Here is a 15,323-nt window from a genome sequence, read left to right as displayed (position 1 = left end):
GAGATTGGGAAAAACACATAAAACTATCTATATTTGTGGATGAGACGATCTTGAATTTAGGGAATTCAGTTTAAGAAAATCTATTGAGTAAAGTAGATTTACAAGGTTGTACAATAAAAAAATCAATACATAAAATAATTGTATTTCTATAAACACTTAAAAAGACCAATTCATGAAATTGAAAGAATAATTCATTTCCAATAGAATCAAAAGAAATACAATAGTTAGGAATAAACATTATTTTTAAAAAGTGGAAAATGAATACTCTAAAAACTAAAAGTCTTGCAACTCAATAAATTAAAAGACAAATAGCTCAATTAAGAAATGGGCAAAGGACCTGAATAGACAATTCTCTAACAAATTATATAAATATGGCCAGTAAACACATGAAAACATGTTTAACATCATTATCCATCAGGAAAATGCAATTTACAGCCACAATAAGAGTTTTCTAGAAGTTGTCACTCTTATTCTCACAATAGGAAAAAAACAACCTCAACAAACTGAAAATGAAGATTTTTTTCTTAGATCCATCAGAGAATTAAAGTCACAGGGTGAAACATTTCCTCAAAATTATAAATTACAAGTGAATACACAGTATCACAGCTTATGAGACCAGAAACCTAGGAATATAATCTACCATTAGAAACAACACCATAGAAAACTTAAACTGTAATTGACAAATTACCAAAGTCTCAGTTTAGACAAGCTTGAGAGTTAAACATCAGGGAGAGCCAATCTTAGAAGGGGCTTACACTTTCCTGGGTTTTACCTCCAAGAGTCCTACCAGGTTCTTACAGTGAAAACCAGAGAAAAATCCATTAATGCTTTCTGCAGGAAGAGGAGAAAAGTGCCCATTTTGAGATACATCCAGAGCATTCTATTCTTTCAGTTAAAAAAAAATGCTCTCAGGGAAAGTATATTACCAGAGCCTAATTGACTGGGCTTTTACCAGAAAATAACTGACCTTGGGAAGGGAAATACCTCTATTACCCCTTTAAAAATTTCATGTCTAGACACTATTTAAGGTTTTAACATGTTGAATGCAGTTCTGTGCCATTTGAGACAACATGGATGAACCTAGAGAATGTTATGCTAAGTGAAATAAGTCAGACTGAGAAAGACAAATACCATATGATTCCACTCATAAGTGTAATCTAAAAAAAATGAATAAACAAACAAGAAACAGAGACAGACCTATAAATACAGAGAAAAAACTGATGGTTGCCAGAGGGGAGGGAGGTGGGAAGTTGAGCAAAATGGGTGAAAGAGAGAGGGAAATACAGACTTCCAGTTATGTAAGAATAAATCACAAGAATAAAAGTCACAGCATAAGAAATACACTCAATGGTATTTTAATAATGATATAGTGGGACACATGGTAGCTACAATTGTAGTGAACATAGCACAATGTATAAAGTTGTCAAATCAATAAACTGTACATTTGAAACTTATGTAACATTGTGTGTCAACTATACTCATATAAAAATTTTATTTTTTTAAATAAAGAGACAGAGAAAGCATCAAAGTGAGACTTACATAAGACAGATTTTGGAATTATCAGGCTGAGAATTAAAACTAACTATGATTGATATGCTAAAGGTACTAACAGAAAAAGTAAATAACACGCAAGAACAAGTGAATTACATATATACACACACACACACGTAATCAATTAGGCATAAGAGAGTCAAACTCCAGAAAATCAAAATCAAACAGAAAATCATAAAAGAAGAAAGCAGGGAGGGAGGTAAAATACCTATTGAGGAGCAATATCAAGATTTACATATGTATTTCTTCAAAACCCATGCAAGAAAGAAGAGAGTAAAGTACAATATTTATGTATGGAAAGAAAAAAATAAAACACCAATCTATAATTCTTTTCCAAGTGACACTATTCTTCAAAAGTAAGTAAAAAATATTTTGTCAAAAAAACACAAATTTAGGGAATTTTTTTTTTATTAATAGACCAGCCATGCATAAAAAATGTTAAAGAAAAGTCTTCTCAATGAAAGGAAATGATGCATCTCTAAAATCTGGATCTACATGAAGTAAAGAAGAGTATTAGACAAGGAATAAATGAAGGTAATACAAGATCTTGTATTTTCCTTACCCTTAATTGATTTAGTAGTTAACAGTATTTTCAAAATAGTAATAGCAACAGTGAATTTGGCAATTTGTAAGGATAAGCAAATTGATTGACAGTAATATTGTAAAAGGCAAGAGAGAGGTATTGGGAATTCTCTGTTATAAGGTAACTGTACTAACTGTAACTTATTTAATGCAGTATTATTGAAAAATGGACTTGGATTAGTCATAGATGCATATTGCAAATTCTAGGACAACCACAAAAATATCAAAATAAAAATGTAATTGGAATGTAAAAGAGAAGACAAAATGGAATCAAGAAATGCTCAGCTAAAACCAGAGAGGCAGAAAATGAATGAGAGTGAAAAGTAGAATCAAATAATAAGGGTAATGGATATAAAATAGTTATAAATATTATAGATATTAATCCAAATATATTAATAATCACTTTTCAATATTGATTATCTAAATAAATCAATTAAAAGAAACTATAAAAATGGTTAAAAAAGCAGCAACCAATTATATGCTATTATAAACCATTTTAAATATAAAAACACAGATAGATTAAAAGAGATGGAAAAAGACATACCATGGTAACAACAGTCAAAAAGAAAACTGGAGTCATCTCATTAACTTCAAATACACCAGACTTTAGAACAAGGAAAATTGTCACGTACAAAGAGGGGCATTACATAATGATAAAGAGGTAAATTCTCCAAAAGTACTTAGTAATCCTTAAGGAGAATGTGCCCAACAACAAACATCAACTGAGGCAAAAACTGGTAGAACTTCAAGTAGAAAAAAATTAATCCACTATTATAGTTGGAGACTTCAACACCCCTGTGTCATTAATTAACAGATTAATTCAGCAGGTGAAAATCAGCAAGGACAGAGTTGAACTGAATAGCACTATCAATCAACTGGATCTAATTGGCATTTACATATTCTTCATCCAGTAATAACAGAATACACACCTTCTTAAACTATTTTGAGCATTCTTCAAAACTGACCACATTCTGGGCCATAAAACATGCCTTAGCAAATATAAAAGAATACAAATCATATAAAGTATGCTCTCTGATCCCAGTGAAATTGAACAGGATATCAATAACACAAAGATACCTATAAAACCCCAATACATATAAATTAAATAGTAAACTTCTCCATCACACATGGATCAAAGTAATCCACGATTAATTTAAAATATTTAAACAACATAAAAGTGAAAATATAATTTATCAAAATTTGTGGAATATGATGAACACAGTAAGGAAGGCTTAGAGGGAAACCTATAGAATTGCATGAATATATTACAAAGAAGAAAAAAATAAAATAAATTATCCAAACTTCTACCTTTGGAGCATAGAAAAAAAAGGATGAAATTAAATCCGAAGAAAGCTGAAGGAAAGTAATAGTAAGATTAGAACAATTGAAAACAGAAAGTCAATGAAACTAAATCTGATTACTTGAAAAGATCAATAAAATTAATAAACTTGTAATAAGGCTAAAAAAAGAGAAAGGACATGAATTACTAATATCAGATATGAAAGAAGTCATCACTGCTAATCCTATAAACATTAAAAAGTAAAGGAATATTAAAAAAGACTCTACTGACAAATTTGATAACATACATGAAATAGAACTAGAAAGACAAACTGCCACAAGTCACACAAGAAGAAATTAATAATGTAAGTAGGTCCTATTAAAGACATTGAATCAAAAATTAATAACTTCCTAAAACAGATAGCACTAGGCCCAGATGGGTACACTGCGGAATGCAAAGAAACATTTAAAGAAGAAATTACACCATTTTCTCTACAATCTTTTAAAGAAAATAGAAGCAGAAGGAATATTTTCTAATTAATTCTAGGAGGGCATCATTGAAAAATACCAAATCAGACAAAAACATTCAAAGAAATAAAATTACAGATGAATACCTTTCATAAATATAGATGCAAAAGTTCTAAACAAAATATTAGCAAATTGTATGAAACAATGTATTAAAAAATTATACACCAAAATCAAGTGAAACTCTCACTTCCAGATATGCAAGTTTGATTCAACATAGGAAAATAATTTAATGTAATCCATCACATTTAAAGGATAATAAAGAAGAAGAATTGTATGATCATATAAATAGATACAGAAAAATCATTTGACAGAATCCAGTACATATTCATAATAGAAACTCTCATTAAATTAGGATTAGAGGGAGAACTTTCTCAAATTGATAAAGAATATCCACAAAAATCCTACAGCTAACATTATAATTAATGGTAACAAAGTAAATGTTTTTCTGCTGAAAAAAAGAATAAGGCAGTAATGTCCCCTATCACTACTCTTCTTCAACGTCATACTGAACCATCCTAGCAAAACGAGTAAGAAAAGGAAATGCAAGGTATACAAATTGGGAAAATAAAAAATAAAACTGTTTGTAAATGATCGGATTTTTTATACAGAAAAACCCAAATAATCAGCAAACTAACTCAAGGAACTGATAAGTGATTATAGCAAGGTTACAGAACAAAAAATTAATATAGAAAAGTCAATTGCTTTCCTACATACTAACAATGAACAATTGCAATTTGAAATTAAAAACAAAACTTCATTTATATCAGCGGCAAAACCGTAAAAATATTTAGGTATAAATCTAACTTATGTGTGAGAAATATAGGAGGTAAACAAGAAAACGTTGATGATTGAAATCAAAATAGGTTTAAATAAATGAAGAGATATTCCTTGTTGATGGGTCAAAAATTCATTGTTATTAAAATGTTCATTCTTCCCAACTTGATCTATAAAATCAACACAATCCCAATGAAACTACGAGGAAGTTATTTTGTGGAATCAACAAACTCATTCTAAAGATTATATTGAAATGCAAAAGCCCCAGAATAGGCAATATGATATTAAAAATTATAACAAGGTCAAAGGACTGACACTACCCTACTTTAAAACTTACTATAAAGTTACAGCAATCAAGATAGTGTTATTTTGGTGAAAGAAGAGACAAACGGATCAATGGAACAGAGTAGAGAGCCCAGATATAAACTCACATATAGTCAACTGATCTGGTTTTCAACAATGGTACTAGAATAGCTGGACATCCATATGCAGAAAATAAAATAAAATTGAATCTAGACTCAAATCTTAAACTGTTCACGAAAATTTCACTAAAATTAGATCATAATCCTAAATGAAAAACAAATGTATAAAGCTACTAGAAGATCACATAGGAGAAAATCTAAATTGCCTTGGGTTTGGTGATGAAATTTTAGACACAATATTAAAAAGCACAATACGTGAAAGAAAAAAATGGATAATTTGGACTTCATCATAATTAAGAAATTCTTCTTTGCCAGAAAGGCTCTTAAGAAAATAAAAAAGCAACCTTCCAGATTTATCCCAGATTTGGGGAGAAAATATTTCAAAGGCCTTCTTCCAAAATATACAACATATTCCTAAAACTTGACAATAAGTAAACAAACAACCTGATTAAAAATTCAGCCAAGGACCTGAGCAGAAACTAACCAAAGATGTACAGATAGAAAATAAACATATGAAAACATTAACATCATGTATCATGAAGGAACTGCAAATTAAGATGATAATGGTATATCCTCCACATCTATTAGAATATCCAACATTCAAAACACTCACAGCGCCGAACAGTGGCAAGGATGTGGAGCAACAAGAACTCACCTTCACTTACTGGTAGGAATGCAAAATGGTACAGGCACTCTAGAAGACAGAGTGTTTCTTACAAAATGAAACATAGTCTTACCATATGATCCAACAATTGTGCTCTTTGATTTTTACCCAAATGAGGTTAAAAATTAATGTCCACACCTAAACTTGCATGAGAATATTTATAGCAACATAATTCTTAATTGTTGAAACCTAGAAGCTATCAAGATGTCCTTCAATAGGTATGGATAAACAAACTGTAGTACTCCATACAAGGGCACATTATTCACCAACAAAAATACATGAATACCAAGCTATGGAAAGACAGAAAGTCATCTTAAATGCGTATACCTTGGTAAAAGAATTCAGGCTTAAAACACTACATACTGCCTGATTCCAGCTATATAACATTCTGAAAAAAATCAAAACTATGGATACTGGAAGATCAGTAGTTGTCAGAGCTTTGGAAAGAGTAGAGGTGAATTGATTAACCATAGAGATTTTTAGGTTGCTGAAACTATTCTGCGTGATATTGTAATGGTAGTTATATGATGTATATTTGTGGAAAATCATAGAACTCTATAATACAGGAATGAATCCCACTATAAAATATGAACTTTACTTAATAATAAATAAATATTAATATTGGTTTGTCAATTATAACATACTAATGAAAGAAGTTAATAATAGGATAAACTGTGTGAGAAAAGAGAGAGGTATAAAGGAACTCTCTATAGGAGACGAGTTAAGATGGCAGAGCAGTATGGAGACCCTGACCTTGTTTCATCCCTGAAATACAGCGAGATCAGCACCAAAGTATTTTGAACACCTAGGATATTGATCAAGGATTAGCACAACAATCTGCATAACTTGAGCCACAAAACTTGGCAGGTATGTGGTGTGGAGAGGTGAATTGAGGGAGAGATAAGCCATGGAGAGTAGGGAGCTGTTTTCACAGAGAGAAGGCAGAGAAATGGGGAGAGTACAGCGTATTGGGATCATGCAAGAAAAGCACTTCCCCTAAAAGTAGCTGGATAGAAAGAGATAGAAAGAGTGAAAACACTCACGGGGAACTGAAAAAGAAATCTGTTCCCCAAAACCATTGATGGGGAGAAAGGAGAGGGTTTCAATACCACCAGGATTCTATAAACAGTGGAGTGCAGAGTATGAAGTTCTGGAGCTCAGTGCCTGGTGGTGCTCTGGTGAGGAAGTAGGGTGAATCTCTAGGAGCAGGCAGCGGGTTCTGAGGGGTCCATGGTCCACATGGGGAGAGGTGGTTTCCCTTTCTGGAGTACATTTGGTAAAGGCCATATGCCTCCTCCCTCCAAAGGTCTCAGCAGACCCTGGAAAGCAGCCATGTTTGCTGATATTGGAATAAAGATGTCAGAGTGCGGTAAAGCCTGGCATCAGCTGTGTGTTGTGATTTGCTGTCATCTCTGAACGTCTGCTGTTGTATCTCACGAATGATTTCTGGGGCAAGCTGGCACGTGGCCAATACTCAGCAAAACCCTCCTCCAGAGATTGGCATTGGTACAAGCTGCAGGGGTCTCTGAAGTGTGGGGTTTTGAAACACAACCAACCACATCTGAGATAAAGCTCTGTAAGGAGGTGGCACATGGCAGGCAAACAGCTTGGATACAGACAGGATAGAAGTGGGGAGTGGATAGAGGCCTGGGACAAATGAGGGGTTCTTGATCTCAGGTCGGTGAGAACTTGAAGTTACTGAGTCAGAGACTAGAGAGCTTGGTGAAACCATTTTCACTTCTACCACACACGTGCATATACCCACACATATATAGATCACCCCAGTGAGCTAAGCATAGCCACCTAGTGGAGAACGGAGACGTTACACCAAACTCCAACCAACTGTGCCCGCTAGGCACATCCCCCAGAACACCAGTACAAATTCCCCCACCTGCTTAGTGAATGAACTATAGTATGTGCTTTAATGTTTCAGTTCTAGAGGAAACTGGAAGTAACTTCATTTGGTTTCATTCTGTTTGCTGGTTGATTTGTTTGTTCATTTTATTTGCTTCTGTTTTTGCTTAAATTATTGTCTCTTTTCTTTCTCTTTCTTGAATACAGAAAGAACAAATTCATTTTTTATTTTTTTCATTATTTGTAATAAAAATTTTTTTAGTCTGTTTTATTTTCATTATTTTATCATATTCATTTTTATTCTATATATATTTTTTTAATTTCTAACTTTTTAAAAACTTTTTTCTTTTCTTTCTCTTTTTCTCTATGCTATCAAGCTTCATTGAACTAGCAGACTGAAAGACACCTAGGATCTACCTTCTTTTATGTGATTTTTTTGTTGTCTTTTTAATTTTTTAAAAAATATTTTTTAATGTTTATTATTGAGAGACAGAGAGAGACAGAGCATGAGCATAGGAGGGGCAGAGAAACAGGGAGACACAGAATCTGCAGCAGGCTCCAGGCTCCGAGCTGTCAGCACAGAGCCCAATGCAGGGCTCAAAATCACAAACTGTGAGATCATGACCTGAGCCGAAGTTGGACGCTCAACCGACTGAGAAACCCAGGTTCCCCTGTCTTTTTATTTTTTTAATTTTAGTTTTTTTAATCTTATTTATTTTTTCTTCCTCCAAAATGCCAAGTCAAAGGAATTCACCCCAAAGGAAATAACAGGAAGAAATGACTGCTAGGGATTTAATCAACACAGATATATGTAAGATGTCTGAACTAGAATTAAAAACCATGATTGTAAGAATACTAGCTGGGATTGAACAAAGTATAGAAGACACCAGAGAATCCTTTTCTGCAGAGATAAAAGTATTAAAATCTAGTCAAGCTAAAATTAAAAATCCTATAACTGAGATGCCCTCTCAAATGGATGCCATGACAGCAAGGTTGTATGAAGCAGAGCAGCAAATCAGCAATATTGAAGATAAAATTTTGAAGCATAAAAAAGAGGGAAAAAAGCCAAAAAGATCACAATACAAGACTTGGAGAACTCAGTGACTTATTAAAGAGGAATAACATTTGCATCATAGGAGTCCCAGAAGGTGAAGGAGACAAAAAGGAGCAGAAGGTTTATGTGAGCAAATTATAGTGGAAAACTTTCCTAATCTGGGGAAGGACACAAACATCAAAATCCAAGAACACAGAGAACACCCATTAGATTAAAAAAAGAAAAAGAAAAAGAAAAACTACTATCACCAAGGCATATCATAGCCAAATTTACAAAATACACAGACAAGGAAAAAAATATGAAAGCAGGAAGGGGGAAAAAAGTCCTTAACCTACAAGGGAAGAAAGATAAAGTCCACAAAAGATCTGTTCGCAGAAACGTGGCAGGCCAGAAGGGAGTGGCAGGATATATTGAACATGCTGAATAGGAATTACATGAAGCCAAGAATTCCTTTTCCAGCAAGACTGTTACTCAAAATAGAAGGAAAGATAAAGAGTTTCCCAGAAAAACAAAAAATAATTCATGACCACTAAACCAGCAGTGCAAGAAATTTTGAGGGGAGGTTTGAGTGGAGAAAACAAAACAAAGCAAAAACAACCAAAAGTTACAAAGACTAGAAAGGACCAGAGAACATCACCAGAAGCATCAATGCTACAGGCAACATAATAGCACTAAATTCACATATTTCAATAATCAATCTACATGTAAATGCACTAAATGCTCCAATCAAAAGACAAAGGGTAACAAAATGGATAAGAAAACAAGATCCACCTATATGCTGCCTACAGGAAACTCATTTTATGTTTAATTTATTTTATTTTATTTTTTTGATAAAGAGAGAGACAGAATCTGAAGCAGGCTCCAGGCTCTGAGCTGTCAGCACAGAGCCCAAAGTGGGGCTCAAACCCACGAACCATGTGATCATGACCTGAGCTGAAGTTGGATGCTCAACCGACAAAGCCACCCAGGCGCCCCAAGGAGACTCATTTTTAAAGACACCTGCGGATTGAAAGTAAGAGAATGGAGAACCATCTATCATGCTAATAGATATCAAAAGAAAGAGTAGCCATACTTATATCAGACAAACTAGATTTTTAAAACAAAGAGTCTAGTCAAGTTAAAATGAACCACATGAACCTCTCAACAGATGCAGAAAATGCATTTGACAAAATACAGCATCCATTCTTGATAAAAACCCTCAAGAAAGTAGGGATAGAAAGAACATATCTCAACTTTGTAAAGGCCATATACGAAAGATACACAGCTAATATCATCCTCAATGGGGAAAAAAACTGAGAGCTTTACCCCTAAGTGCAGGAACATTACAGGGATGTCCACTTTCTCCACTGTTATTCAACATAGTGTCCTAGCCCAAGTTATCAGACAACAAATGAAATAAAAGGCATCCAAATCAGCAAGGAGGAAGTCAAATTTTCACTCTTGGCAGAGGACATGATACTCTATGTGGAAAACTCCACCAAAAAACTGCTAAAACTGATACATGATTTCAGCAACATCACAGAATATAAAATCAATGTACAGAAATTGGTTGCATTTCTATACACCAATAATGAAGCAGGAGAAACAGAAATCAAGGAATCAATCCCATTTGCAATTACACCAAAAAAACAACAACAACAACATAAAATTCCTAGGAATAAACCTAACCAAAGAAGTAAAAGATATCCACTGAAAAATATAAAAAGCTTATGAAAGAGATTGAATAAGACATTCCATGCTCATGGATTGGAAGAACAAACATTGCTAAAATGTCAATACTACCTGAAGCAGTCTACATATTCAATGCAATCCCTATTAAAATAACATCAGCATTCTTCACAGAGCTAGAACAAACAATTCTAAAATCTGTATGGAACCAGAAAAAGCCCTGAGTAGTTGAAATAATGCTGAAAAAGAAAACCAAATCTGGAGGCATCACAATCCCAGACTTCAAGCTGTATTACAAAGCTATAATAATCAAGATGGTATGGTACTGGCACAAGAACAGACACATAGATCAATGGAACTGAGTAGAAAACCTAGAAATGGACCTATAAATGTATGGCCAACAATCTTTGATAAAGCAGCAAAGAGTATCCAATGGAGAAAAGTATTTCAGCAAGTGATGTTCAGAAAACTTGATAGTGACATGCAGAAGAATGAACCTGGACCATTCTCTTGTACCATACAGAAAATTAATTCAAAATAGATGAAAGATTTAAATGTAAGACAGGAAATCATCAAAATTCTAGAGGAGAAAACAGGAAACCTCAGCCGCAGCAACTTCTTACTTGACATGTCACTGGAGGCAACGGAAACAAAACCAAAAAATGAACTATTGGGACTTCATCAAGATAAAAAGATTCTGCACAGTGAAGGAAACAATCAGCAAAACTAAAAGGCAACCAATGGAATGGGAGAAGATATCTACAAATGGCATATAGGTAAAGGGCTATTATCCAAAATCTGTAAAGAACTTATCAAACTCAGCACCCCAAGAAACAAATCTTCCAGTGAAGATATGAAAAAAGACATGAATAGACACTTTACCAAATAAGGCATCCAGATGGCTAACAGATACATTGAAATATGCTCAACATCACTCATCATCAGGGAACTATAAATCAAAATCACAATGAGATACCACCTCACACTTCCCAGAATGGCTAAAATTAACTCAGGAAACATATTGGTGAGGATGCACAGAGCGGGAACGATTTTGCACTGCTGGTGGGAATGAAAACTGGTGCAACCGTTCTGGAAAACAGTATGGATGTTCTTCAAAAAGTTAAAAATAGAACTACCCTACACCCCAGGAATTGTACTAATACGTATTTACCCAAAGGAAACAAAAATGCTGATTCAAAGGGGTACAAATACCCCAATGTTTATGCCAGCACTATCTACAATAGCCACATTATGGAAAAAGCCCAAATGTCCATCAACAGATGAATGGATAAAGAAGATGTGCTATATATATTCAATAGAATATTACTTGGCAATCGAAAAGAATGAAATCTTGTCCTTTGCAACAATGTGGATGGATCTGGAGTGTATTATGCTATGCAAAATAAGTAATTCAGAGAAAGACCAATATTATGTGATTTCTCTCATATGTAAAATTTAAGAAACAAAACAGATGAACTTAGGGGAAGGGAAGCAAAAATAAGATAAAAACACAGGGAGACAAACCATAAAAGACTTAAATACAGGAAAAAAAACTGAGAGTTAGTGGAAGGGTGCTGGGTGGGGGGATGGGCTAAATGGGTGATGGGCATTAAGAAGGGCACTTGCTGGGATGAGCACTGGGTGTTACATGCAAGTAAGTGAAGAATCACTAAATTCTATTCCTGGAAAAATATAAATAAATAAATAAATAAATAAATAAGGAATCCTCCATAGTTTTTCTTCACCTTCTCTGTAAACCTAAAACTGGCATAAAAATACCCTATAGATTATGGGTACCTGGTCGGTTCAGTCAGTTAAGCATCTGACTCTTGACTTTCGCTCAGGTCATGATCTCACAGTTCATCGTTATGAGCTCCACCTCAGGATCTGCACGGATAGCATGGAGACTGCTTGGGATTCTCTCTCTCTCTCTCTCTCTCTCTCTCTCTCTCTCTCCCTCCCTCCCTCCCTCCGTTGCTTGTGCTCTCTCTCTAAATAAATAAATAAATAAACTTTAAAAATAGCCTATAAATTTTTAAGTGTGAGGTAACACCACTAAGATGGATATAATCAAAGCAATAGTTAACAAATTTGACCATGAATGTTCACAGAATCTTTATTCATAATGGCCAAAAAGTGGTAACAAAGCCCTAATTTTTATCAACTACTGAATGGAAAACAAAACAAGGTATATCCATACAATGTAATTTGTCAATAAAAAGAAATAAAGTAACTATATATGCTATATCATGAAAAAGTCTTGAAAATATTATGCTAAATACCACATATTTACATTATTCCATTTACATGGAATGTACAGAACTGGATAATCTATAGTGATAGAAAGTATTGCTTAGGACAATGGGGGAAGAGAGGCAATGAGGATTGGCTCCTAATGGGTATAGGATTTTCTTCATGGGATAATAAAAATTTCCTAAAATTAGATTGTAGTGAGAGTTGCACAAATCTATGAATATACTAAAAATAATTGAATTGTATAGTTTGCATGGTTTAATCGTATTGTAGGTGTACTATATTTCAATAAAGTTCTTAAAAATACAATAATCAATAGATACCAAGGCTGAGATCACAGAGTTGTTGGCTTTCTTTAACATGTTTAAGCAGAAATTATAAAATCCCTCCAACAAAATTATCATAAATACTCTCGAAACAATGCAAAAACACAAACATTAGAAAAGAGATAAAAGATGTATATAAAAACCAAATGGAAATTTTAGAACTTAAAAATATAATAACAAAAGTTTTAAACTCACTGGATAGCCTCAATAGGAGAATGGAGATTTCAAAGGAAAAAGTTGTGAACTTTAAGTTAGACCATTAAAATTATCCAATCTCAACAACCAATAAAGAAGTTTTAAAAAATTGAGCAGAACCTGAGAGCTCTGTGGAATAATAACAAAAAGTTGCAATAGTCATATAATTTGAGTCCTACAGAAAAGAATATGAGCAGTGCTGAAGAAATAGTGGCTGAAAGCTTCCTGAATTTGTCACAATACATAAACCTCCTGATTAAAGAAGCTTAGTAAACTTCAAACATGATAAACCCAAAGAAATTCAGGCACATCATAATCAAACTACTGAAAATAAAAGACTATGAGAAATCTTAAAAGCAGTAAAACAAAAACTATGCATTACCTAAACAAGAACAACTGTTTGAATGACCATGGCATTCTTATCAGAAGCTGTGAAGAGCTTAATGAAGTGGCACATTTATAAGCACTGAAAGAAAAAAAAATACTCTCAACCCACAGTTCTATATCCACTTAAAATATCTTTCACTAAAGGTAAAATAAAGATGTTTTCAGTACTCACTTTGGCAGCATATATACTAAAATTGGAATGATACAGAGAATATTAGCATGGCCCTGTGCAAGGATGACATGAAAATTCGTGAAGCATTCCATATTTTTATGTCACTCCTCCTCAGGGAAATACAAATAAAAACCACACTGAGATACTACCTAATTCCAGTCAGAGTGGCTAAAATGAATACATCAGGAGACTATCGATGCTGGAGAGGATGTGGAGAAACTGGAGCTCTCTTGCACTGTTGGTGGGAATGCAAACTGGTGCAGCTGTTCTGGAAAACAGTGTGGAGGTTCCTCAAAAAATTAAAACTCGATCTACCCTATCACAAAGCAATACCACTGCTAGGAATTTACCCAAGGGATACAGGAGTGCTGATGAATAGGGGCACTGGTATCACAATGTTTATAGCAGCACTTTCAACAATAGCTAAATTATGGAAAGACCCTAAATGTTCATCAACGGATGAACGGATAAAGATATTTTGGTTTATATATACAATGGAATACTACTTGGAAATCAGAAAGAATGAAATCTGGCCATTTGAAGCAATGTAGATGGAACTGGAGGGTATTATGTTAAGTGAAATAAGTCAGGCAGAGAAAGACAGATGTCATATGTTTTGACTCATAAGTGGATCCTGAGAAGCTTAACAGAGGACCATGGGGGAGGGGAAGGTGGAAAAATTTACAGAGAGGGAAGGTGACAATCCATAAGAGACTCTTAAATACTGAGAACAAACTGAAGGTTGATGGGGGGTAGGGGACAAGGGAGAGTGGGTGATGGACATAGAGGAGGGCACATGTTGGGATGAGCACTGGGTGATGTATGGAAACAAATTTGACAATAAATTGTATTTAATACTTTTAAAAAGATGTTTTCAGATAAATAAAAATTAAGAAGAATATTTCCAGTACACCAGCTCCAAAAGAATAGCTAAAAGAAATTTTTCAGGGCAATTTCAACAGAAAGAAACTGGAAATACCAAGAACGAAGGAAGAATAACAAATGATAAATATCTAGCAAAATATAATAGACAATTATTCTGGTCTTGGGTCTTTTTAAATAGGATTGACAAATGAAAGCAAAAAGTGTAGCATTCTTTAATGGGCTTTTCTCTGTATATAGATGCAATATGTGTGTTTGTGCCATATATATATACATATATATATATACATACATATATAATGGAGATAATAAAACAAACTTTATGATGGAAAAGTTTCTCTATATCAAAACTTTAATATTTATTTCTTAATAATTAATAGAACAAGAAGAAAGAAATCAGCAAGAATATAGAAAAACTAAACAATGCTATCAACCTACTGGATTTGACTGACATTCATAGAACTCCCACTCTGCAACAGCAACAAACACAAACTTTTAAGGTATAAATAGAACATTTGTCATTATACAACATATACTGGGTCATAAAACAAACAGCTTTAAATAATTAGACAAATATGATCCATCAATATTGAATCAAACTAGGAATAAATGAGAAAATTCATAGGAAAATCTCCAATCACTTATAAATTAAACAACATATTTTTAAAATCCATGGATCAAAGATAAAATATCAATATTTTTAAAAAATATTTTGAGTTGAACAAAAATACAA

General features: G+C 33.6%; 1 protein-coding gene and 1 non-coding gene across 2 annotated transcripts in view; one reads left to right on the top strand and one right to left on the bottom strand.

The window, feature by feature from the left end:
- The window catches only part of DACH2 (dachshund family transcription factor 2), an 813,312-nt gene that overhangs the window by 241,180 nt on the left and 556,809 nt on the right, over positions 1-15,323 (bottom strand). The window lies entirely within an intron of this gene.
- Positions 13,701-13,806, top strand: LOC125157962 (U6 spliceosomal RNA). The gene has a single exon (XR_007149102.1). It is a non-coding gene; the product is annotated as a U6 spliceosomal RNA (small nuclear RNA).

The sequence above is a fragment of the Prionailurus viverrinus genome, chromosome X, assembly GCF_022837055.1.
Source record: "Prionailurus viverrinus isolate Anna chromosome X, UM_Priviv_1.0, whole genome shotgun sequence".
NCBI classification, from domain to species: Eukaryota; Metazoa; Chordata; class Mammalia; order Carnivora; family Felidae; genus Prionailurus; species Prionailurus viverrinus.
This window is presented reverse-complemented; position numbering and strand designations above follow the sequence as displayed.